Source organism: Nomascus leucogenys, chromosome 6 (genome assembly GCF_006542625.1).
Source record: "Nomascus leucogenys isolate Asia chromosome 6, Asia_NLE_v1, whole genome shotgun sequence".
NCBI classification, from domain to species: Eukaryota; Metazoa; Chordata; class Mammalia; order Primates; family Hylobatidae; genus Nomascus; species Nomascus leucogenys.
In genome coordinates this window covers 67986888-68010539 of record NC_044386.1, presented here as the reverse complement: position 1 = coordinate 68010539, position 23652 = coordinate 67986888, and the positions used below count along the sequence as shown (strand labels likewise).

Genomic DNA, 23652 nt, shown 5'->3' with positions numbered 1-23652 from the left:
TCAGTATGATATTGGCTGTGGGTTTGTCGTAGATAGTTCTTATTATTTTGAGATACGTCCCATCAATACCTAATTTATTGAGAGTTTTTAGCATGAAGGGTTGTTGAATTTTGTCAAAGGCCTTTTCTGCATCTATTGAGATAATCATGTGGTTTTTGTCTTTGGTTCTGTTTATATGCTGGATTACATTTATTGATTTGCGTGTGTTGAACCAGCCTTGCATCCCAGGGATGAAGCCCACTTGATTATGGTGGATAAGCTTTTTGATGTGCTGCTGGATTCGGTTTGCCAGTATTTTATTGAGGATTTTTGCATCAATGTTCATCAAGGATATTGGTCTGAAATTCTCTTTTTTGGTTATGTCTCTGCCAGGCTTTGGTATCAGGACGATGCTGGCTTCATAAAATGTGTTAGGGAGGATTCCCTCTTTTTCTATCGACTGGAATAGTTTCAGAAGGAATGGTACCAGTTCCTACTTGTACCTCTGGTAGAATTCGGCTGTGAATCCATCAGGTCCTGGACTCTTTTTGGTTGGTAAGCTATTGATTATTGCCACAATTTCAGAACCTGTTATTGGTCTATTCAGAGATTCAACTTCTTCCTGATTTAGTCTTGGGAGGGTGTATTTGTCGAGGAATTTATCCATTTCTTCTAGATTTTCTAGTTTATTTGCGTAGAGGTGTTTGTAGTATTCTCTGATGGTAGATTGTATTTCTGTGGGATCGGTGGTGATATCCCCTTTTTCATTTTTTATTGCATCTATTTGATTCTTCTCTCTTTTCTTCTTTATTAGTCTTTCTAGCAGTCTATCAATTTTGTTGATCTTTTCAAAAAGCCAGCTCCTGGATTCATTAATTTTTTGAAGGGTTTTTTGTGTCTCTATTTCCTTCAGTTCTGCTCTGATTTTAGTTATTTCTAGCCTTCTGCTAGCTTTTGAATGTGTTTGCTCTTGCTTTTCTAGTTCTTTTAATTGTGATGTTAGGGTGTCAATTTTGGATCTTTCCTGCTTTCTCTTGTGGGCATTTAGTGCTATAAATTTCCCTCTACACACTGCTTTGAACGTGTCCCAGAGATTCTGGTATGTTGTGTCTTTGTTCTCGTTGGTTTCAAAGAACATCTTTATTTCTGCCTTCATTTCATTATGCACCCAATAGTCATTCAGGAGCAGGTTGTTCAGTTTCCATGTAGTTGAGCGGTTTTGAGTGAGTGTCTTAATCCTGAGTTCTAGTTTGATTGCACTGTGGTCTGAGAGACAGTTTGTTATAATTTCTGTTCTTTTACATTTGCTGAGGAGAGCTTTACTTCCAACTATGTGGTCAATTTTGGAATAGGTGTGGTGTGGTGCTGAAAAAAATGTATATTCTGTTGATTTGGGGTGGAGAGTTCTGTAGATATCTATTAGGTCCACTTTGTGTAGAGCTGAGTTCAATTCCTGGATATCCTTGTTAACTTTCTGTCTTGTTGATCTGTCTAATGTTGACAGTGGGGTGTTAAAATCTCCCATTATTATTGTGTGGGAGTTTAAGTCCCTTTGTAGGTCACTCAGGACTTGCTTTATGAATCTGGGTGCTCCTGTGTTGGGTGCATATATATTTAGGATAGTTAGCTCTTCTTGTTGAATTGATCCCTTTACCATTACGTAATGGCCTTCTTTGTCTCTTTTGATCTTTGTTGGTTTAAAGTCTATTTTATCAGAGACTAGGATTGCAACCCCTGCCTTTTTTTGTTTTCCATTTGCTTGATAGATCTTCCTCCATCCCTTTATTTTGAGTCTATGTGTGTCTCTGCACGTGAGATGGGTTTCCTGAATACAGCACACTGATGGGTCCTGACTCCTTATCCAGTTTGCCAGTCTGTGTCTTTTAATTGGAGTATTTAGCCCATTTACATTTAACGTTAATATTGTTATGTGTGAATCTGATCCTGTCATTATGATGTTAGTTGGTTATTTTGCTCGTTAGTTGATGCAGTTTCTTCCTAGCCTCGATGGTCTTTACAATTTGGCATGTTTTTGCAGTGGCTGGTACCGGTTGTTCCTTTCCATGTTTAGTGCTTCCTTCAGGAGCTCTTTTAGGGCAGTCCTGGTGGTGACAAAATCACTCAGCGTTTGCTTGTCTGTAAAGTATTTTATTTCTCCTTCACTTATGAAGCTTAGTTTGGCTGGATATGAAATTCTGGGTTGAAAATTCTTTTCTTTAAGAATGTTGAATATCGGCCCCCACTCTCTTCTGGCTTGTAGAGTTTCTGCCGAGAGATCAGCTGTTAGTCTGATGGGCTTCCCTTTGTGGGTAACCCGACCTTTCTCTCTGGCTGCCCTTAACATTTTTTCCTTCATTTCAACTTTGGTGAATCTGACAATTATGTGTCTTGGAGTTGCTCTTCTTGAGGAGTATCTTTGCGGTGTTCTCTGTATTTCCTGAATCTGAATGTTGGCCTGCCTTGCTAGATTGGGGAAGTTCTCCTGGATAATATCTTGCAGAGTGTTTTCCAACTTGGTTCCATTCTCCCCGTCATTTTCAGGTACACCAATCAGATGTAGGTTTGGTCTTTTCACATAGTCCCAAATTTCTTGGAGGCTTTGTTCATTTCTTTTTATTCTTTTTTCTCTAAACTTCCCTTCTCGCTTCATTTCATTCATTTCATCTTCCATCAGCGATACCCTTTCTTCCAGTTGATCGCATCTGCTACTGAGGCTTCTGCAATCTTCACGTAGTTCTCGAAACTTGGCTTTCAGCTCCATCAGCTCCTTTAAGCCCTTCTCTCCATTGGTTATTCTAGTTATCCATTCTTCTAATTTTTTTTCAAAGTTTTTAACTTCTTTGCTATTGTTTTGAATTTCCTCCCGTAGCTCAGAGTAGTTTGATCATCTGAAGCCTTCTTTTCTCAACTCATCAAAGTCATCCTCCATCCAGCTTTGTTCCGTTGCTGGTGAGGAACTGCGTTCCTTTGGAGCAGGAGAGGTGCTCTGCTTTTTAGAGTTTCCAGCTTTTCTGCTCTGTTTTTTCCCCATCTTTGTGGTTTTATCTACTTTTGGTCTTTGATGATGGTGATGCACAGATGGGTTTTTGGTGTGGATGTCCTTTCTGTTTGTTAGTTTTCCTTCTACCAGACAGGACCCTCAGCTGCAGGTCTGTTGGAGTTTACTAGAGGTCCACTCCAGACCCTGTTTGGCTGGGTGTCAGCAGCGGTGGCTGCAGAACAGTGGATTTTCGTGAGACCACAAATTCAGCTGTCTGATAGTTCCTTTGGAAGTTTTGTCTCAGAGGAGTACCCGGCCGAGTGAGGTGTCATTCTGTCCCTACTGGGGGGGTGCCTCCCAGTTAGGCTGCTCAGGGGTGAGGGACCCACTTTAGGAGGCAGTCTGTCCGTTCTCAGATCTGCAGCTGCGTGCTGGGAGAACCACTACTCTCTTCAAAGCTGTCAGTCAGACAGGGACATTTAAGTCTGAGGAGGTTCCTGCTGACTTTTTGTTTGTCTGTGCCCTGCCCCCAGAGGTGGAGCCTACAGAGGCAGGCAGGCCTCCTTGAGCTGTGGTGGGCTCCACCCAGTTCGAGCTTCCTGGCTGCTTTGTTTACCTAAGCAAGCCTGGGCAATGGCGGGCGCCCCTCCCCCAGCCTCGCTGCCGCCTTGCAGCTTGATCTCAGACTGCTGTGCTAGCAATCAGCGAGACTCTGTGGGCATAGGACCCTTCCAGCCAGGTGTGGGACACAATCTCCTAGTGTGCCGTTTTCCAGGCCCGTTGGAAAAGTGCAGTATTAGGATGGGACTGACCCGATATTCCAGGTGCCGTCTGTTACCCCTTTCTTTGACTAGGAAAGGGAACTCCCTGACCCCTTGCGCTTCCCGAGTGAGGCAATGCCTCGCCCTGCTTCTGCTTGTACACAGTGCGCTTCACCGACTGTCCTGCACCCACTGTTTGGCACTCCCTAGTGAGATGAAACTGGTACCTCAAGCAGAAATGCAGAAATCACCCGTCTTCTGTGTCGCTCAGGCTGGGAGCTGTAGACCGGAGCTGCTCCTATTCGGCCATCTTGGGTCCACCCCCCTGCTGTTGTTATTGTTAAGTCCCCAGTGGTCTGCTGCCAGAGAGATATTGATTCTCTAGATGGCAAAATAGCGAGCCCGTCGGCTGGAATCAGTGGATTGAGAAGGGGAAAGATATGGGGAAGGAAGTTGTCACTTGCTTCAAAAATCCTTAAAGTTCCTAAAAGAAGGGTAGTCCAGATAAAATAGAGAAGCTGAGTTCTGGATAAAGCCAGATAGGCATATTTCAAGGCTCTGGACTCAAACATGGGAGTTGTGTTATGAACCACTCTTAAAGTTCACTGCAGTGGAATTGACGGTGATAGAGATCTCTATCCACATGTAGGGGTGATCAGAGCAAACCCAGATTCAAGGCAAACATTATTTTTTATTGAAGTATAATTTTTACACAGTAAAATGCACAGATCTCAAATCTATAATTTGCTGAATTTTGACAATTGCATACATCTGTGTAACCACCAATGAGATTAAGATATAGAACATTTCTGGCCAGGCGCAGTGGCTCATGCCTGTAATCCCAGCACTCTGGGAGGCCGAGGCGGGCAGATAATGAGGTCAGGAGATCGAGACCATCCTGGCTAACACGGTGAAACCCCGTCTCTACTAAAAATACAAAAAATTAGCTGGGCGTGGTGGCGGGCACCAGTAGTCCCAGCTTACTCGGGAGGCTGAGGCAGGAGAATGGCGTGAACCCGGGAGGTGGAGCTTACAGTGAGCCGAGATCGCGCCACTGCACTCCAGCCCGGGGGACAGAGTGAGACTCCATCTCAAAAAAAAAAAAAAAAAAAAAAGATATAGAACATTTCTGTAAACCCAAGTTTCTTCTTGTCCCTTTTCAGGCAACGTTCTCCTCCTCGCCCCAGAGACAACCACATTCTGATTTCTAGCACCATAGTTTTATTTGATCTGGCATTTCATATAGATGGATTAGTACTATATATACTTTTTTGTGTCTGGCTTCTTTCCCTCAACCTAAGGATTTTAAGATCATTCATGATACTGAGTGTATCAGTAGTTTGTTCCTTTTTATTGTTGAGTAATATTCCTTTGTATGAATATCCAACAACTTGCTTATCCATTCCCCTCTGATGGACATTTGGATTTCCTGTTTACTGCTGTCATGACTAAGTCAACTCCAGACATTCAGAAATAAGTCCTTGTGGACATATGCTTCATTTCTCATGGGATAGTTTTCAAATTTGTCTCAAATTGAGGCAAGGGAACAGGGCTATGTATACACGGTTTGACTAGTCATTGGATGAGGGCTACCCGCTGGGTGAGGCAGATCCCTTTTGCCGAGGGAAATGTATGAAGAGACACAGCACTTGCAGCTGCGGGAATGGGGTCTTGATCTGAAGGGGGGAACCTGGGTAGTACTCCACAACATCCACTTCATCTGTCTAAGGTCACATTTTCCCGTGTTCTCTTCTAGAAGTTTTATGGTTCGAACTTTCACATCCATGTCTGTGAGCCATTTCAAATTTATTTTCGTATATGGAATGAGTTCGGTGTTGAAGTATTTCTGTTTCTGCATACAGATATCTAATTGTTCTAGCACCAGTTGTTGAAAATTTTTCCTATCTTTATTGAATTCCTTGGTGCCTTTATTGAAAATCAACTGACCACATATGTGTGGGCCTGTTTTTGGACTCTCTGTTCTGTTTCATTGATCTATTTATCTATCCTTACATGAGGCAATGTTTTGAAAGAAATCTGATAGAAACAGTGTAACCCTTTGTGTTCTGGAAGGTAATCTAGTAGCTTAGGGAAGCAAGGCAGGCAGCATGTACCACCATTTAGACAGATGTAGACAATGGGCCCTAACAAGTTAATACCTGAAGTAAATTGGGTATTATAGGCTCTGAATTGGCTAGGCTATGCCATGGTTACAAACCAACCCTGAAATCTCAGTGTCTTAACCCAGTAAAAGTTTGTTTCTTGCTCACGTCACATGAGTTGGGTGGCTCTTCTGGGCAGCACTTCTCTAAACAATGACGCAGCCACCCTGGCTGCTTCCATCTGATATCTGTGCCATCTGGAACTTGTGCCTTCCAAGACCACATGGATGGGGAAGAGGACACTGAAGGATGTTTTAAGTGTCTGGCCTAGATATTCTCACATTGTGTCCACTCATATCTAACCGTCCAGTACTCAGTTACATGACTCAACCTAACAGCAAGGAAGGCTGGGAAATGTAGTCTTTGATAAGCATGAGCATTCTCCACAGGTAGGATTGGAGCAAGTTAGAATCCGATAACTTTCATATGCGAGGGATTATAGCAGAAGTGTTAAACGCATGAGCTCTAGAGCCTGATTTCTCCAGGTTCAAATCCATCTCTGCCACTTACTGAATACATAGGTGACCTTAAAAGCAAGGCACATACATCTTCTGATATCTCAGATTCCTCACCTGGAAAATGCAATGGTTAATAATACTTATTTCAAGGTGTTGCTGTGAGAATTTTTTAAAAACATAAGTTCTAGAAATCTCTTTTTTTTCCCTTTGGATATAGGCTCTCGTTATATCACCCTGGCTGGAGTGCAGTGGTGCCATCATGGCTGACTGTAGCCTTGACCTCCCAGGCCCAGGCAATCCTCCTGCTTCAGCCTCCCCAGTAGCTGGGGCTACAGGTGCACACAACTAACCTCAGCTAATTTTTGTATTTTTTTGTAGAGATGGGGTCTCACCATATGGCCCAGGCTGGTCTTGAACTCCTAGACTCAAATGATCCTCCTGCCTTGGCCTCCCAAAGTGCTAGGATTACAGGTGAAAGCCACTGTGCCTGGCCTGCTGTAAGAAGTTCAAGAATATAGTATATGTATATGGTCCTTAGCACAATGCTTGGCATAGAATAGCATTTAATAAATAGTAGTTGTTATTACACCTATACAGGCCCATAGGCATTATTTTGAATTCGGATCTGGGGGAGCCAGTCCAGCCCACCTTCTTCCCATTCTATTCAGCACTTTCTTCCACAGATCTTGTGGACTCTTGATGGGACCAGAACATCCAAACTGAAACAGCTCCATGTCCCCTCTGCCTGTCCCAGCCTCCTATCATTTTAAACTTAACAGTGTTGCTTCCTGGGAGAAGAGTTGTCAAATGGTCAGAGGCTGTACACAGCAGAAACTTAAAAGGGTTCCTCATCCCAGGCATCTGGCATTGTAGGTATTCGGAGGGTTCCTCTTCATTTTTGTTGAGGCTAATGTGGTTGGTAATAAGCTGTTTGCAGTGACAGCCAATGAAACTCAAGTTGTTTAAATAAGAAGCAAATAAGGAGAAGGGATCTAGTGTTTCTTTATGGAATAACCAGAAAAATGTTTGTGCCTGAGTATTTGTTTCAGTCAGCAGAAGTTATTATTAGGACAGAAAGCAGACTGAAAATATGTTTTAAGGTCATGTGCAGTGGCTCACGCCTGTAATCCCAACATTTTGGGAGGTCAAGGCAGGAGGCCTGCTTGAGGCCAGGAGTTCAAGACCAGCCTGGGCAATATAGCAAGAACCCAATCTCTATAAAAAATAAAAAGATTAGCCAGGCATAGTGGTTTGTGTCTGTAGTCCTAGCTACTCAGGAGGCTGAGGCAGGAGGATTGCTTAAGCCCAGAAGTTCAAGGTTAATTTGAGCTATGATTGTGCTACTGCTCTCCAGCCTGGGCAATAAAGTGAGATCTCATCTCAGAAAAAAAAGTATGTTTTAATATTACACTTAGTCCAGGTGAAAATCTTATCTATGTTACCACAAAGGTTCTCTTTTTCTCCTTCTAAGGGACTGTGGATAAACTACTTCCCCCTCTGAGTTTTGATCTTTCCACACCCACCTAAAATGGATAAAAGACAGAAAATTCTGATAGTCTTCTCATCAGGAAAAAAATGAGTACAAGCAGTTCTGGCTACTAGTTTGTAATCACATAAAACGGATTGCCTGTGATACTGTAACACACTGTGGTTTTCAGGAATTTGAGAGGTTGCTGATGTAATATTCATAAAAAAGAATAGCAGTGACACTTGACTATTAGTGACCGGTCATGTGGCTATTTCTCATTATGCTCTAGAAGGAGTGGAAGTGAAGGGCCATGCTGGGGATTGGAACAAAATGGACATTGGAACTGGGCATTTGGTTACGGTTTAATGCCTGTGAAAAAAATACTTTTTGTCATTGTTCTGTTTGCAAAGTTCATCTGACTTTGACTTGAACTGTCCTGCTACCCTCGATTTCATTACTCTTCAGTGTGTCTGTTTTTCACTCAACTGGAAGCAAATAATGGAATTAATAAGTCAAGAAGAATGGAACTGCGATTGAATCTGTATTAGGGTTCTCCATAGGGACAGAACCAATGGGTTATATTTGTGTGTGTGTGTGTGTGTGTGTGTGTGTATGAATTTGTTAGAGAGAATTGGCTCACACAATTACAAGGTGAAGTCCTACAATAGGCAGTCTGCAAACTGGGGAGGAGAGAAGCCAGTAGTGGCTCAGTCCATATTCGAAAGCCTCAAAACCAGGGAAGCCGAAAGTGCAGCCTTCAGTTTGTGAATGAAGACCCCAGAGCCCCTGGCAAGCCCCTGGTGCAATTCCCGGAGTCCAAAGGCTGAAGAACCTGGAGTCTGATGTCCAAGGGCAGGAGGAGCTTAAGGAAGCAGCCAGCATCAGAGAAAGAAGGAAACCAGAAGACTCAGCAAGCAAGGTTATCCCACCTGCTTTGTTCTAGCCGCACTGGCAGCCGATTGGGTGATGCCCACCCACATTGAGAGTGGATCTTCCTCTCCCAGTTCACTGACTCAAATATCATTCTCCTCTGGCAACATCCTCACAAACACACCCAGAAACACTATTTTACCAGCCATCTAGGCATCCTTCAATCCAATCAAGTTGACACCTGATATTAACCATCATAGAATCCTTGAACTCTGTCCAATTTCTAAATTGGTAACTCTAAGGACCTTTATAAAGGGGCTCCCAGTGCCCCAGGCTTAGCAAAGGGGACTGACCAGAGGCCTGTTCTTGGAGGCAGGAGGTGGGACTGGGGATGGGGGATAATTAGGTAAATGCCTATTACCCACTGCGAGGAAACCCTCACACCATTCTATTTTAGGACATTTTCTTGCAGGGGACATTTATCTTTGAGGGACTTCTGAAGTTCTTTTAGCCATGGGAAGGCTGCACTAGAGATGGCTGAGCAGTTAGCTACTAGGGTGATAAGCACTCTAGAATTTTCAAGGGAGAGGGCTAAAGATAGCAAATTCCACAAGCTGCACTTAGTATCAGAATGCCAAGGGAGACAACTCATGTTACTTGGGTTCCATGCATCTTCCAAAGTACAGCCAGTCGCATTTGCACACAGCGCTAAGCCATGCCCTGGGTAGTGCTTTTCAGCTGGTGTGGGCTGTATGGTATTCCTCTGACAGGACATTCCTTCAGAGCCCACGAAGCAGCACATGTACGTACACTTCAGCCAAGCCTTGCACGGAGACCCAGAAATGTCTTTAGCTTGCAAAGCTCTCCTCAGTTCTTCTGATTTTGGTGAGTATCATGGCAATCAAGCCTTTATAGCCAACTATTTAATAAAACAAATATTTTAAATAAGGACCTTATTCTTGGTTTATCACATCTGTGCTGTTCACTCATGATTTTGGTCTTAGGATGTATGTCCAAGCCTTCATCACCTCGTAAGGATCAATAATCTCCTAAATTGTTTCCTATTTCCAGTCTTCTATCTTTAGTCTATTAGATCAATTTTCCTAAACCTCTACTTTGAAAGCGTTCCCTGTTAACAGATCCACATAGGCTCCTTACTGCCAAGATGAAGGAGTCCAGGTTCCTCAGTTTGCTATCATCTGGTTCCGCCAATGTTTCCAACACCTTCCTGTTCATCTTAGAACATTGGAGAGAAAAGTGATCTTAGAAATGCCCGAGACCCTTATGTTACAGATAAAGAGGCAGATCCAGAGCAGTGAGGTGATTTGCTTGAGGTGACACCAGGAATTAGCAGCCGAACCCCTGGAAAGGAAGTGCTATGAGGTCAGGGATTTTTATTTTGCTTACTGCTGTGTCACCAGTGCCCCAAACAGCAGGTGCTCAGTAAACATATATTGAATTAATTCATGAACTTTGAGCATCTCAGTTCAGCCTTCTTTCCATCTCCCTGCTGTCCTCCACTATCCTCTGCTGCCCCAGCCTGATGGGTCAGCATCCCATCTTCCAGGTGTTTTTTCATAGCCTTCTTCCTGCCCTGACCACTCCTCTCAGTTTAATTTTTCCTTCAAGGCTCAATTCAGTCCTACCACTCCTTGAAATCATTTCTGACAGCCCCAAATCTCAACTTCCTCTCCTTTCATTGGCCTCTTGTTGTTCTGCAGTACGCATGGCTGACTTGCCCTACTCTGCCTTGTATTGATGCTTTACCCCGGGAGCACAGTCTGTTGCTCACCCACTTCAGCCTCCTCTGTCTTGCAGGTGCTCTGTTCATTAGTATGAGCACGACAGTGCTATGGAGTGTGATGTTGATTTTCATTCAGACTCGCCCATCTTCTTTTCAATCCTGTAAGTTTCTATTATTTCACTTAGTTATATGCCTCCATCTCCTGTCTTGAGTGCATGGGCAGTGGTAGGTATAACAGTTATTTCCAGAGCCCATATAGCATAGTGTAGCACAGGAATCAAGGGAGTTCAGAAGAGGGGTGTCAAAATTAGACCAGAATTTTAGTACTTTAAAAAGATGATAATTGGGTAAAGAAAGGCCAAAGAGGGCACTGCAGACAGATGTAACCTAGAAGGACAGTGTTTTGGGGAACTGCAAGAAGTTTGGTGGGGCTGGAAGGAAAACTGGATATGGGGAAGTAAAGGAAAATGAAGCAAAGTGTGTAGGCAGCAGCCAGATCATAAGGGACTTGTCTGCTGAATTTAGGTGTTAAAACTTGATTGTGCATTAGTATAGTTACCAACATAAATATGCACAGGAACTGCTAATTTTAAAAGTGGCTTTTTTTTTTTTTTTTTTGAGATGGAGTCTTGCTTTGTTGCCCAGGCTGGAGTGCAGTGGCACAATCTTGGCTTACTGCAACCTCCGCCTCCTGGGTTCAAGCAATTCTCCTGTCTCAGCCTCTTGAGTAGCTGGGACTACAGGCATGCACCACCACGCCCGGCTAATTTTCGTATATTTAGTAGAGATGAGGTTTCACCATATTGGTCAGGCTGGTCTCAAACTCCTGACCTTAGGTGATCCACCCGCCTCAGCCTCCAAAAGTGCTGGGATTACAGACGTGAGCCACAGTGCCCATCCCAAAAAATGACATTTTATACTTTCAATATTGTGCAAAAGAATGAAGTAGATCTGTGTACACGCATATGACATAATCTTCAATATAAATTACATAAAATGCATTTGTGTAAAATGTTATATATGACATATTTGTTAATATAACACATATATATGCATAGAAAAATTTTGTGGTACTGTTAATAGTAGGAGCCCTGGGGGTATGGGGTGAGTGAACAACTTACATTTCATGAAAATGATCTTTACATTTTAATGACAAGAGTCATTTCATACCCTTTGGTAATATTTGAAATTTTAAACCTGTAGCTGTATTACCATGACTAAAAAAAATCTTCAGTTAAAAAATGAACAAATTCTTCATACCTAGAATGACTTAGCACCCCTGACAGATTTGAAATAAGAAAACAATGTAATCATATTTCAAAAAGACTGTTAGGCCATAGTGAGGAAACAGAGATGGAAGAAGCGCCTCATGGAGGCAGGGAGACTAGGTGAGTGTTGGAGACTGTTACAGGGATCCCAGACAGAAGTGATGGGGGTAACAGTGAAGATCAAGACCACGAGGGGATGGAAAAGTGAACGATGAACGTGTCAGAGCTCCAGGATTTGCATGTGAGAAAGGAGGGAGGAATGTGGCATTACTGCCAGCTTTGTATTGTTGTGGCCACTGGCTATCTAGTGTTGCCGTCGTGAGAGAGGAAAAAATAGAAAAAGGCCAGAAAAATGAATGCAGTTTTGAGATACGCCACACTTCGGGATATGTCACATTTGTGGTACCTCTGACTGGTGATCCCTGTTGGCATCTTCCAGAAATTGCCTTCTGGATTTCATAACAACATGAGTTAATGTCCAGCATTTTCATAGGGTCCACAGTACCTAAGTCTTATCTTTCAAACTACAAGAGTCCACCTTAGTCTCTAATTGGTGTGACCATTTTGTTTTTAATTGGGTGTACATTTGCAGGGTTGTTGCATGGATATATTGCATGATGCTGAGGTTTGGCATACAGATGGTACCAACACCCAGGTGGTGAGCATAGTACTCAATAGGTAGTATTTTTGGCCCATGCCCCTTTTCCACTCTCCCCCATCAAGCAGTCCCCAGGGGCTACCATTTGACCCAGCAATCCCATTGCTAGGTATGTACCCAAAAGAAAATTATTCATTCTGTCAAAGAGATACATATAGTTGTATGTTCACTGCAGCACTATTCAGTCGTAAACCCATGGAGTCAACTTAGGTGCCCATCAACAGTGGATTGGATAAAGAAAATTGGGTACATATACACCATGGAATGCTATGCAGCCATAAAAAAGCACGAAATTATGTCCTTTGTAGCAACATGGATGCAGATGGAGGCCATTATCTTATGTCAATTAACGCAAGAACAGAAAACTAAATACCGCATGTTCTCACTTGTAAGTGAGAGCTAAACAAAACAATGGCTTTTGTCCTGTGCACTCTGCCCCCCATTTGATAGGCAGGCAAGTCCTGTCTCCTAGGTTTAAAGCTAGGTCTCCCTTTGAGAATCTTGCCATTACGAATATGTAAGATACAGCTTTTGTACCTGGAACGAGGAAAGATGCCTTGACTGTTTATCTTTTTTAAGCTTTCAGAGAGGATAGCAACCTAAATCTTCTGCCTTCCTCAAGGCACATGAAAAGGTAAAGTGGATGAAGAGGCAATTAGTCTGCTAAATAATGCAGGCCAGAGGCATCCGGGTTTTGCCTGAATTATCTGAAAAATTCCTTGGCTCCTCTGATTATAATTGAGTTTTGTCAACACAAATTGTGTACTTTGTACTTGTTTTTTTGGTCATTATTATTTTAATTAATATTGAATATATTTATGGTGTACAACATTATATATACATACCTATATATACACACACACACAGACACACACACACACACATTGTGGAATAACTAAATAAATTTAATTAACCTATCCCTTACTTCACATACTTACCATTTTTTTGTAATGAAAATATCTAGACTCTACTCTCTTAGCAATTTTCAATAATGCAATGTATTGTTAACTATAATCACCATGTTGTATAATGGATCCCCTGAACTTATTCTCCTGTCTGCCTGAAATTTTGTATCCTTTGACCAACACCTCCTTAACATGCCCCCCACCTCAAATTGACTGCATTTGTTTTGACTAACGATTTTCTAAAGGTTGATTGAAGGTAGTGTGGAATTTCCAAGACTATAGCAGAAGCATTTAAAGGACAACTATGAAAGAAACAGTAAAATATGACCATAATATTTTAGCCTTGATGTTTTTCCCTTCCACCCTTAGATGTGCCAGCAAGGTATAGGAAAAAGAAAGCTAAACAGTTTCCTGCGAAATTTGACGTAAAATCAAATTTTTTACGTCACTCACCACAGCTTTTTCCTTATTCCTCTGCTTTTTCATCTACATTAAAGGGTTATTTTCTGGATGTATACAACACTCACCATTTCACTCATGGAAACGAGATGCTGCGTGATTAGTTAATAAGTGTTTATTGATTACTTCTGGGCCTCTTGGCAGAATTGAATTAGAGCCAGATACTATCCCCTTGTGCTTAATAGTACTTTTTTCTTCCCCTTGTAGAAGGTGGAGAAATATGTTCTCTTTGCTAACAACAGTGAAAATGGAATTTATCTTTTTTATCCCTGAAAATGCCAGGATACTTCAGTTTGACTGATTATTTTTAGCTGAGTAATGGGCATTATGATTCAAGTCGTTCTTAGTCCATAGCTACTTCTACTACTGCTTTTATCTATAGAGTTATGAGACTCCAAAGTTAAAAAGTACTTACCTATTGTCCTACATTAAAAACAAACAAACAAAAACCTCATAGTTTAAAATCTGAATGGTAAAGCTAAATACTCATTCTCTATGTTAATACTGACTTTGGACAGTAATGAGTTGGCTCTATATTGAGTATTTTCAAGAAATATGCTGACACTTCTGCCCCCTTTTTCTTTTCTTTTTTTTTGAGACGGGATCTCACTCTGTAGCCCATGCTGGAGTGCAGTGGCATTATTATGGCTCACTGCAACCTCCAACTCCCGGGCTCAAGCAATCCTCCCACCTCAGCCTCCCAAGTAGCTGGGATTACAGGTGTGCACCACCAAGCCTGGCTAATTTTTTTAAATGTTGGTAGAAATGAGGTCTCACTATGTTACCCAGGCTGGTCACAAACTCCTGTGCTCAAGTGATCCTCCCGCCCTGGCTTCCTGCCTTGACTGGGATAACAGATGTGAGCCACTGTGCCCAGCATTTTTTCTTTTTTTAAAACATGTTACTGTTATAAAATAAAAACAATCCTTCTTCAAGAAAATAGAATTTATGGATTTAAAAGGCTAAAAAGAAAATCTTTTAACTTTCTATATCAATTTGTCTTAAGGTGGTAGCATTTCATTTGATTCATACAGCCTGAAATTCTTTTCTTTCCAACACCACCCCTTTTGCTTGCTTTATATATTCCTAGAAAATTTGTACTAAAGATCAGAACTCCTGTGTTCTGAGCAGTTTCTTTAACTCATTGGCGTTTCATTCCTTGCTGTATCATAATTAAGACCATTTCCAAATACAGAACAACTCATAAGATGTCATTGAGCCCATATCTTGGAGAAGAGTGTTAATATAAAAATGTATGTTGCTAATATTGATTACTTTCGCATCAAAAATTTAAAACATTGCCATGAACTGCTGCACTCAAATCAAATTGGAGTCATGCCAGCGTGAGCTGAAATTGTAATTGCTGAGAAGATAATGGATAATGCTCCAGTGCTTCTGCTACAGCTCCTTGTCAGGTTCTTTTCCTCTTTTTAAAAAATCATCGTAACCATTTTCAGGTGTACGGTTCAGTATTGCTAAGTATATTCATATCATTGTGCAACCAATCTCCACAACTTTTTCATCTTGCAAATCTGAAACTCTCTATCCATTAAACAACAATTCCCATTCCCCCTTCCCTCAGCTTCTGGCAACCACTATTCAATTTTCTGTTTCTGTGCATTTGATTACTCTCTAGATGTGTTATAGAAGTGGAATGTACAGTATTGGTGGCCTATTTCACTTAGCACCATGCCTCAACATTCATGTTGTATCATGTGTCAGAATTTTTTTCCTTTTTTTTAAATTTTTTAATTTTTTTGAGACAGAGTCTCACTCTGTCGCCCAGGCTGGAGTGCAGTGGCATAATCTCAGCTCACTGCAAACTCCGCCTCCCGGGTTCGTGCCATTCTCCTGCCTCAGCCTCCCGAGTAGCTGGGACTACAGGTGCCCACCACCACGCCCAGCTAATTTTTTGTATTTCTAGTAGAGATGGGGTTTCACCGTGTTAGCCAGGATGGTCTTGATCTCCTGACCTCATGATCCACCCGCCTCGGCCTCCCAAAGTGCTGGGATTACAGGCGTGAGCCACCGTGCCCAGCAATTTTTTTTCCTTTTTAAGGCTGAGTAATACTCCACTGTATGTATATACCATGTTTTCTTTATTCAGTAATCCACTGATAGACAATTGGGTTGCTTCCACCTTTTGGTTATTGTGAATAGTGCTGCTGTGAACATAGGTGTACAAACATTTCTTAGAGACTCTGCTTTCAGTTCTTTTGGGTAGATACCCAGAAGTGGACTTGCTGGATCATATAGCAATTCTATTTTTCATTTTTTTTGAGAAACTGCCACACTCTTCCATAGCAGCAGCATCATTTTACATTCCCAGCAACAGGGCACAGAGGTTCCAGTTTCTCCACATCCTCAACAACACTTGTTATTTTCTATTTTTTTGAGAATAGCCATCTTGATGGGCATAAGGTACCTGTCAGTTTTTTGTTGGTTGATCCTTAAATATGTGCAACTAAGGATCACCAGATATTTGAAGAAAATCTGAAAAATGAAGAAAAGAACACAAGATGAATAGGCAGGAAAAATGACCTCACCAAAAAAACAGAAATAGAGAAGAGATTGGATTTTTTTTCTTATGATTCTCAGAAAAATGTAAGCAGACACTGCATCCATAGAACAAAATGCTCTAAAAAAAAGGAACAAAGAACAAAAGGTTTAATATATGACTGTATAATGTTTTTTAAAATACTGAAAGGGTAGATGATTTTGAGGTAGGTATAATAGAGAAAAACAGTGATGGAGAATGTGAGAGAAAAGATAAGTTATAGAGAATAAATCTAGGCAGACTAGAAAGAAAGAAAAGGGAAAAGAGAGAGGAGGAAATTATAAAAAAAATTTAATTTCACAACACTAAAAAACAAGAATGAAGAGATCCACTTAATGTCTAGCACAAATAAGTAAAACATGATCTACAGAGAAAACACAGTTTCTGAATGTTCTGAACACCTGGGATAAGGAGAAACACGAGTTTTTTGAGGAAGAAAACAACAAAACAAAACAAGAAAACATAAAAACAGGCCACCTGCAAAAGATCAGGAACCATAGCAACAAAGGATGTGATAGTTGATAAAGTAAAACTTTAAGTTTTTGAGTGAAAATTATTTTCAATTTAGGTTTCTTTTCCCAGCAAAACTATCAGGCAAGTGTAAGAATAGAATACAGATATTTCAGATACGTTCTAAGTGGGAGAAAAAAGTAAAATGGAAGATGGAATAGTGGAAATAATAATTTCAACCCAATAGAGTAAGGAAGGAGAATCCCAGGTTGACAGCTGAATTTTACTGACAATTAGTTATGATTGGAGCAGGAGAAATGATTGCTTTGGGAGGGAGGTATCAGAGAGGAGGGAATAGGTGAGGAAAAGCAATTCTATAGATACATTACTACTTTTAATTTCCTAGATCATATAGGGAAGCAATACAAACATTGCAAGAAGGAAGACAAGGACAACTATAAATCCCAGGATAAACAAAATGCTATGCAATAAAGGAAATAGAGGTATGCTATACCACTGGCTTCCAAGAGTGAACAGTAGTTATGGAGTCATCCTTATATAGACACTGTTCATTGATTTCAACTTTTAGAATTCACCTATAGACAAAGTATGGAAGACAGACATGGCTACAGAACAGCATGTAAGTAGTATCAACCTCCATGCTATGAAAGTGTAAACATGAACAACAGAGAGCTTCAGAGTGAAGCTGGGGAGGAAACCTGAAGGGGAAGATGAGGGCACTCATCACTCTTTATTCCTATAGAATGGAGAATTAAGAAAATTCTACTCATCATAGTTGGAACAAGAAATGACGGGATAAGTAATTACAGAGGAAACCAATACAGAAACCAAAAGTAGCAATCAGTAGATCATATCTAAAATCAATACATTAAGAAATAATAGTATAAGTATGTTTTTTAATGATATGGAGATGATCAGTAGAAAATTAAAAACAAGGACATTTAAATAAAAGTGGTTGCTACTAGGGAATAACAGCAGCTGGCATGTGGTAAGGCAGGAGACTGTGACTTTTCATTTAAAATAATTTCTTGACTATTTCATAACAATGGGTATTGACTACTTGGATTAAAAATTAAGAATTTATTTAATACACAAATTAAAGTAAAACTGTCTCCTACTGCAGCAAGTAATGTAATGGAGTGATAATTATGACATCTATGGAAAAATATGAAAAATATTTGTCCTATGTTTAAAATCTGAACATTGATGCACAATATGATCATAACCTTATTAAATATATATGATCTGGACAGAGTCTGAAAGGTAACATGCAAAACAGGCATTTTGTGTGAAATCGTGAATAATTTTCTCTTTGCAAACTTTTATTTAATATCTTTTCACTGCTTTTTCAAGGATGCAGTTTAGTATTTATGGGTTATTATTATATGCAGCTATTTCACCCTTCAGTAATATTTATGAAAATGTAATGTGACAGTGAATTACATGAGAAAATAGCATCCTATAAATATGCTACCTTGCCACTAAGAAAGGTCACTTTGGCTATAAAAAGTTACCATGAAGAGGGCCATGTATTCAGGCTATGCTGATTAGTTTCCAATTTCTGTCATTTCAGGTATGTAAATTATTGCTGAAAACATGGTTTATGTTTGTGGTAAATGAAATTTATGTCGCCGGATGAGTTGGCTTCACTGCTGGAAATCGGTACTGTTATTCCAAGCAGAGTCTCGCTGCTGGGAGACAAGAAATGAAATCTCAGTTTTTAATATGCTTTTCAAATGAAGGCAATCATTAAATATAGCCCATTGGTATTATCTATTTAAAGCTGACAAAATAAGAGTTTTTTTTGTTTGTTTGTTTGGTTTGTTCTTTTAGCTGGGCCCACATGGGCCTCAGTACCAGTATACCTGGGGGTCTCTAAATTTCACCTGAGCTATTGAACACTGATATTTCCAAACACTGATATTTCGAAACTGATAATTTGCAGGACCAAGCCACTGCAAAAGAGAATTCCTATAAAACCTCCTATGAAGTTGCTTCTCTTTATCTGCTGATCTTATGATGCTGAAAATAGGGGAAAGTTCGACGCATTTGTTTTCAGAACTTCTTCATGGGGTGATAGGTGTGGAGAGAAGAGTTAACAAAGCAGGCAATGAAGTTGCTATGTTTAGAAGGGTCTGTCTGCAAGGGTGGGGGTCTTGGCTGACACCTGGGAACTTGGTACTTGTCCCATTCTCTAAGAAATCAGAGTGGTTCACTTGCTTAGGTTGTTTGCACTAACAATGTGATTTATGCCGAACACCTGCTTAGTTCTGGGAATCTAGAAGAGTGGTACTTGCTAGTCAGAGGGTGCCCCTGTGACCATACCCCAATAAAAACCTTGGATGCTGACTCCATAATGGGATCCCTAGGCAGAAACATTGCACACAGTACTGTACTTTTAGTTGCTGGAGAAAGGAACATGCTCAGTTGTGCCCCCTCACAGGAGGGAATGGGTATAAGGAAGCCTGGCATTGATTTATCTGCCTGTGTCTTTCCCTTATGATCCAGCTGTGTATTCTTACTATGTGACTATAATAAACTCCAGCTTTGAGTACAACTGTTGGCTGAGTCCCGTGAATCCTTCTAGCAAATCTCCAAAGGTGAGAGTAATCTTTGGGATCCCTGAAACAGTAAGGAATACATTAGTCCTGCCTCTTTCCCCTCATCCCTCCAGCCCCACCACTCTGCTTACAGTCAAAGATTTGGGAGTAATTCTCAAACACAGACATGGTTTTCTAAGAAAGGCCTGGGATTCCAACCGTTTTGAACTGGTGTGCCTCCACTGAGGCTTCACTCTCATGCAGCCAAGTAATTTCACTTTTGAACAAGTGCAAGATTGCATGTTTTTAAATGGAGTTTAAAAGTAGTTAAAATTTGGGCTGGGCACGGTGGCTCACGCCTATAATCCCAGCACTTTGGTAGGCTTAGGCGGGCGGATCACAAGGTCAGGAGGTCGAGACCATCCTGGCTAACACAGTGAAACCCCATCTCTACTAAAATAAAAAAAAAAAATTAGCCGGGTGTGGTGGTGGGCGCCTGTAGTCCCAGCTACTCGGGAGGCTGAGGCAGGAGAATGGAGTGAACCTGGGAGGCGAAACTTGCAGTGAGCCGAGATTGTGCCGCTGCACTCCAGCCTGGGCGACAGAGCGAGACTCAGTCTCAAAAAAAAAAAAAAAAATTAAAATTTGAAGGGCTGCACCAAATAGGCAGAATTAATAAATCATTAGATGAGTAAAATAATAGTGTTGAGTTTTTGTTTTGACTCCCAAAAGAAATTGCAAAGTCCTTTCCATTTCTTTAGGGTTCTTTGCTCAATTTGATCATTTAGGAGGGATTGGAAGAGGGTGTAGGACTCTTCCACAATGCTTCAGCCATGTTTTTCTTCTCTCTGCAACACTGTATCCTTATGCCTCAGGGCTTTTATACATGCTGTTTCCTCTGCCTGGGACAATATTCCACCCACTCTACTTGCTTAATCCTACCCATCCTTCAGCGTTTTACTAAAAGCTGCTTCTTAAGGGAAAGCTTTCCTACAAATGTGGCTAGATATCCTTATTTTATATTCTGCTTTTATTCTGCACTTTGTCTTCAGAGCACCCATCAATTAGATGCTTACTTGCTTGATGTCTCTTCCCCCATTTGATCATAAATTTGCTGAGAAAAGGATAGTGTCCATCTTCTTAATTGTTGCATCCGTAGAACCTAGCACAGAGCCAGGCACATGGTAAGCCCTCAAAAAAAAATCCTAAGTCAAATAAAGGAATGAAGAGACTCTGGGTCTCATTGCATGCGTCAGTGTCTTAGGGTGAACCTTTCCAAATAAACGACATGTGCTCCAATCTTATTTCAAGGTACCCATGATTATACCTTGAAATAAGGCTGGAGCACAAGTCGTTTATTTGGAAGGATTCCAGGAAGCACCGTAGGGAAGTGGGGAAGTGAGGAAGAGAAGGGAAGGAAGCCAACCTTGGGAGGGTGAGTGGCAGGTCACTCTGTGGGCAGCTGGGACTTGAGCTTGCTTCAGGCCTTTGAGAGACAGTGGGGAACATGCCTCAGGGTTGTTCTAACTGAGGGGCGAGGAATTGGGTATTTATTCATTAAACCTCTTTTATTTTAGTTGAAGGCTACTCCCAGCATCATTAACTCTCTGCCACTTCCAGCCTATGCCATTTGGAGGCCTAACAGGCTCCTGTGGGTAGAGAAGCTCCTTACACAGAGAGTAGAAAATGCTTGTAATAGCAGGAGATCAGACACTACCGGAATGGCATTGAGGGCTTATGAGTGGGTCATCCACAGTATCTACTATGGTCAGAAACCCAACTGGATGAAATCGAAGCAAGGAGAGTATAGTATAATGCCAGTATAATTATATCACATGCTGAAAAGACAGGAAGAAAATAAAACCTATGCATATATGCAGTTGTAATTATTGTTCAAGTATGTTTTAGGATGCCTACAAGGGCATGGAATTGCACAAGAAGCTAGCACACTACAGATACATAGCTGTGGCAGGAAGAAAACTCATGTTGGCCATAGATTTGGAAATTCTGAAAACAGACTCCTCTGAGAGCCCTGAATGAATGGCTGCTACTACCTCATCTCTGTCACATGAAACCAGCTCTATCAAGAGAGATACTGCCAACAGCACTTGTCTTTGACTCGGTTTTTGTGTAACTGCTTAAACATTTTTCAGGGAACAGTTCTGCAAGGCAGATGTGAACAGGTGGAATCTATATAACAGCTGACTTGAGTTAAATGAGGAACTGAAACTTCCCAGGACTGAAAGAAACCTGCTGATTATTGTCGCATAACCATGATTTGCTTTCAGAACTTCAGCATAAAAATCAAGTGAACTCTTTCCATACCTATTGACCCTCCCCTCAGTGTAGTGGTTATATTTCTATAGAAAGGTTGTTAGAAAGACCACAGGAACCGTGCTGAGAACCTACATAACATGTATGAAAATGCAACATGCTTTAAGCCAATTCTGGCAAGAAAGGGAGAAAGACTCATATTAAAAAATAGGGGGAGGAAATAGGAAGAGCTTATTATTTATAGGGAGGGAAGCAGGGTTTTGCAAACTTTGAGAAGGAGCCCACTTGAGCTCATTATGGTTGAGAAGGAGCAACTCAAGGAAAATTCGACAACAAAGGGTGATTGTTTGGTAGGACTCAGGACTGGGAACTCCGCTGTGTATTTTAGGCTTTGCATGTTGCCAGTTTGGTAAATTATCAGAGCCGCTATTGGACGCTGGCTCAGGATGACAAGCTTGAATTCTAGGCCAGGTAAATTCACAATCTTGGACCCTTGGACTGCAACATGGCATTTCCTGTTGGTTTTTCTGATTTACTTCAGGGACAGAAAACAAGCAGCTACTGGGCAAGGACTGTGTGCCAGATACAGTGCGAGGCATTCTGTGATACGATATCTCAATTAGCACATCCAGCAGCCCTATGAGATAGATGTTGACATCTCCTTTTCAAATGAGGACACAGAGACACAGAGACACAGGATCAAACAATTTTCCTATGGTCATCCACCTGCTAAATAACAGAGCCAGTCTCAGTTATGTCAGGCTCCAAAGTTTGTGTTCTCTGCACCATCTTGTGTGGCACAGGTTACCACTCCGTTCTCTTGTGACCCTGGGAAGTTAGTTCAAGTGTTACTGTCTTCATTTTCCATATTGGGAAATGTGGAAAGTAAGATATTCAACACTGCATGGCAGTAACTCCTACGCGGAGTAAAATGGTCTTTTGTAGTGGCATGGTGCCAACTCTATGATGAGCTGAGACAGTAGGGAAGAAAGGAAGTTATTACAGGGTACACAAGCTTTTCGACAGAATTCAACATTGTTTAAAATATTTTCAGTGCAGCCAAAAAGAGAGATGGGAGAATCAGAAAAATCAGAGTATGTAGTAATCTGAGTCCAGTGATCTGAAAGAGAGGGACAATTTACATGTTGTGTTCCAACTTTCCATGTGGTTTAGACTGGCCCAGACTGTATACGTTTGGTGTTTAGGTGTGGGAGCAAGGGGTATGGAACACCCTGTTTTCCATCAGGTTGAGTCACAAGTTGTCACTTTGGCTGTTGAGCTGATTTTCTCCTTGGTATCTCTTTGAAGTGTTATCCTGTGAAAAGCACTGTAATTTCAGGGGAAGAATTCTTTCCTCCATTCTATGAGATTCTTGGCTGAAGCCACAAACTAATTTGATTCTGAAATGATGCTGTATAGAAGAGTTCATCTCTTAATCTCTGGGGCTTTCACCAACCAAACGTGCTGATTCTGTTTTTCACAAGTCAAGCTAATTTCTAAATAATGTAGCAACCAGTTAGGACAATCACAAGAGGGAGAGAAATTGATTTTGAAAGCCAGTTCTGAGAGATGAATGGAAATAAATTTGGAATGTGAAAGGTAAGGAGAGCCAGATGGACATACAGTATAATGCCAGAGATGAGGAGTTTTAAAAAATGCTGATGCAAAAAAACACATACCCGGGTCCCAACCTTAGAGGGTCTGACTTAATTGGTATGGTATGTGGTGCAATCTTGGCACTGAGGTTTCATAAGCTCGTTGAAGTTTGAGAACCTCTGGGCTAGAAAATACCGTGTGTTATTCCAAGGACTGTGAACTTTAGAGGAAAATCAAGAAAATGTGCTCAGTTACACAAAGATGGTGTGGGATTTTAAAATTTGATTGTGAAAAACTAGTGCCCGCCCTTATAGCTGTGTACACATCAAGGTGTGACTTTTCGTATCAGTCACAAACATGGGGACTTAGCTGGAGCCTTTTCCTTCAGCGGTAGCCTGATTATGGGAAGACATTTCTAATGCAGAGATGATGCTTTATGTTTTATTCTTTCTAAGCCACAGTCCCTGGAGCACTGCTATGTTTGTAAAAACCGCAACTTAAA

At 41.2% G+C, this 23652-nt stretch overlaps 1 protein-coding gene across 2 annotated transcripts in view; it reads left to right on the top strand.

The window, feature by feature from the left end:
* Positions 1-23652, top strand: part of RYR3 (ryanodine receptor 3) — a 568187-nt gene that overhangs the window by 63299 nt on the left and 481236 nt on the right. The window lies entirely within an intron of this gene.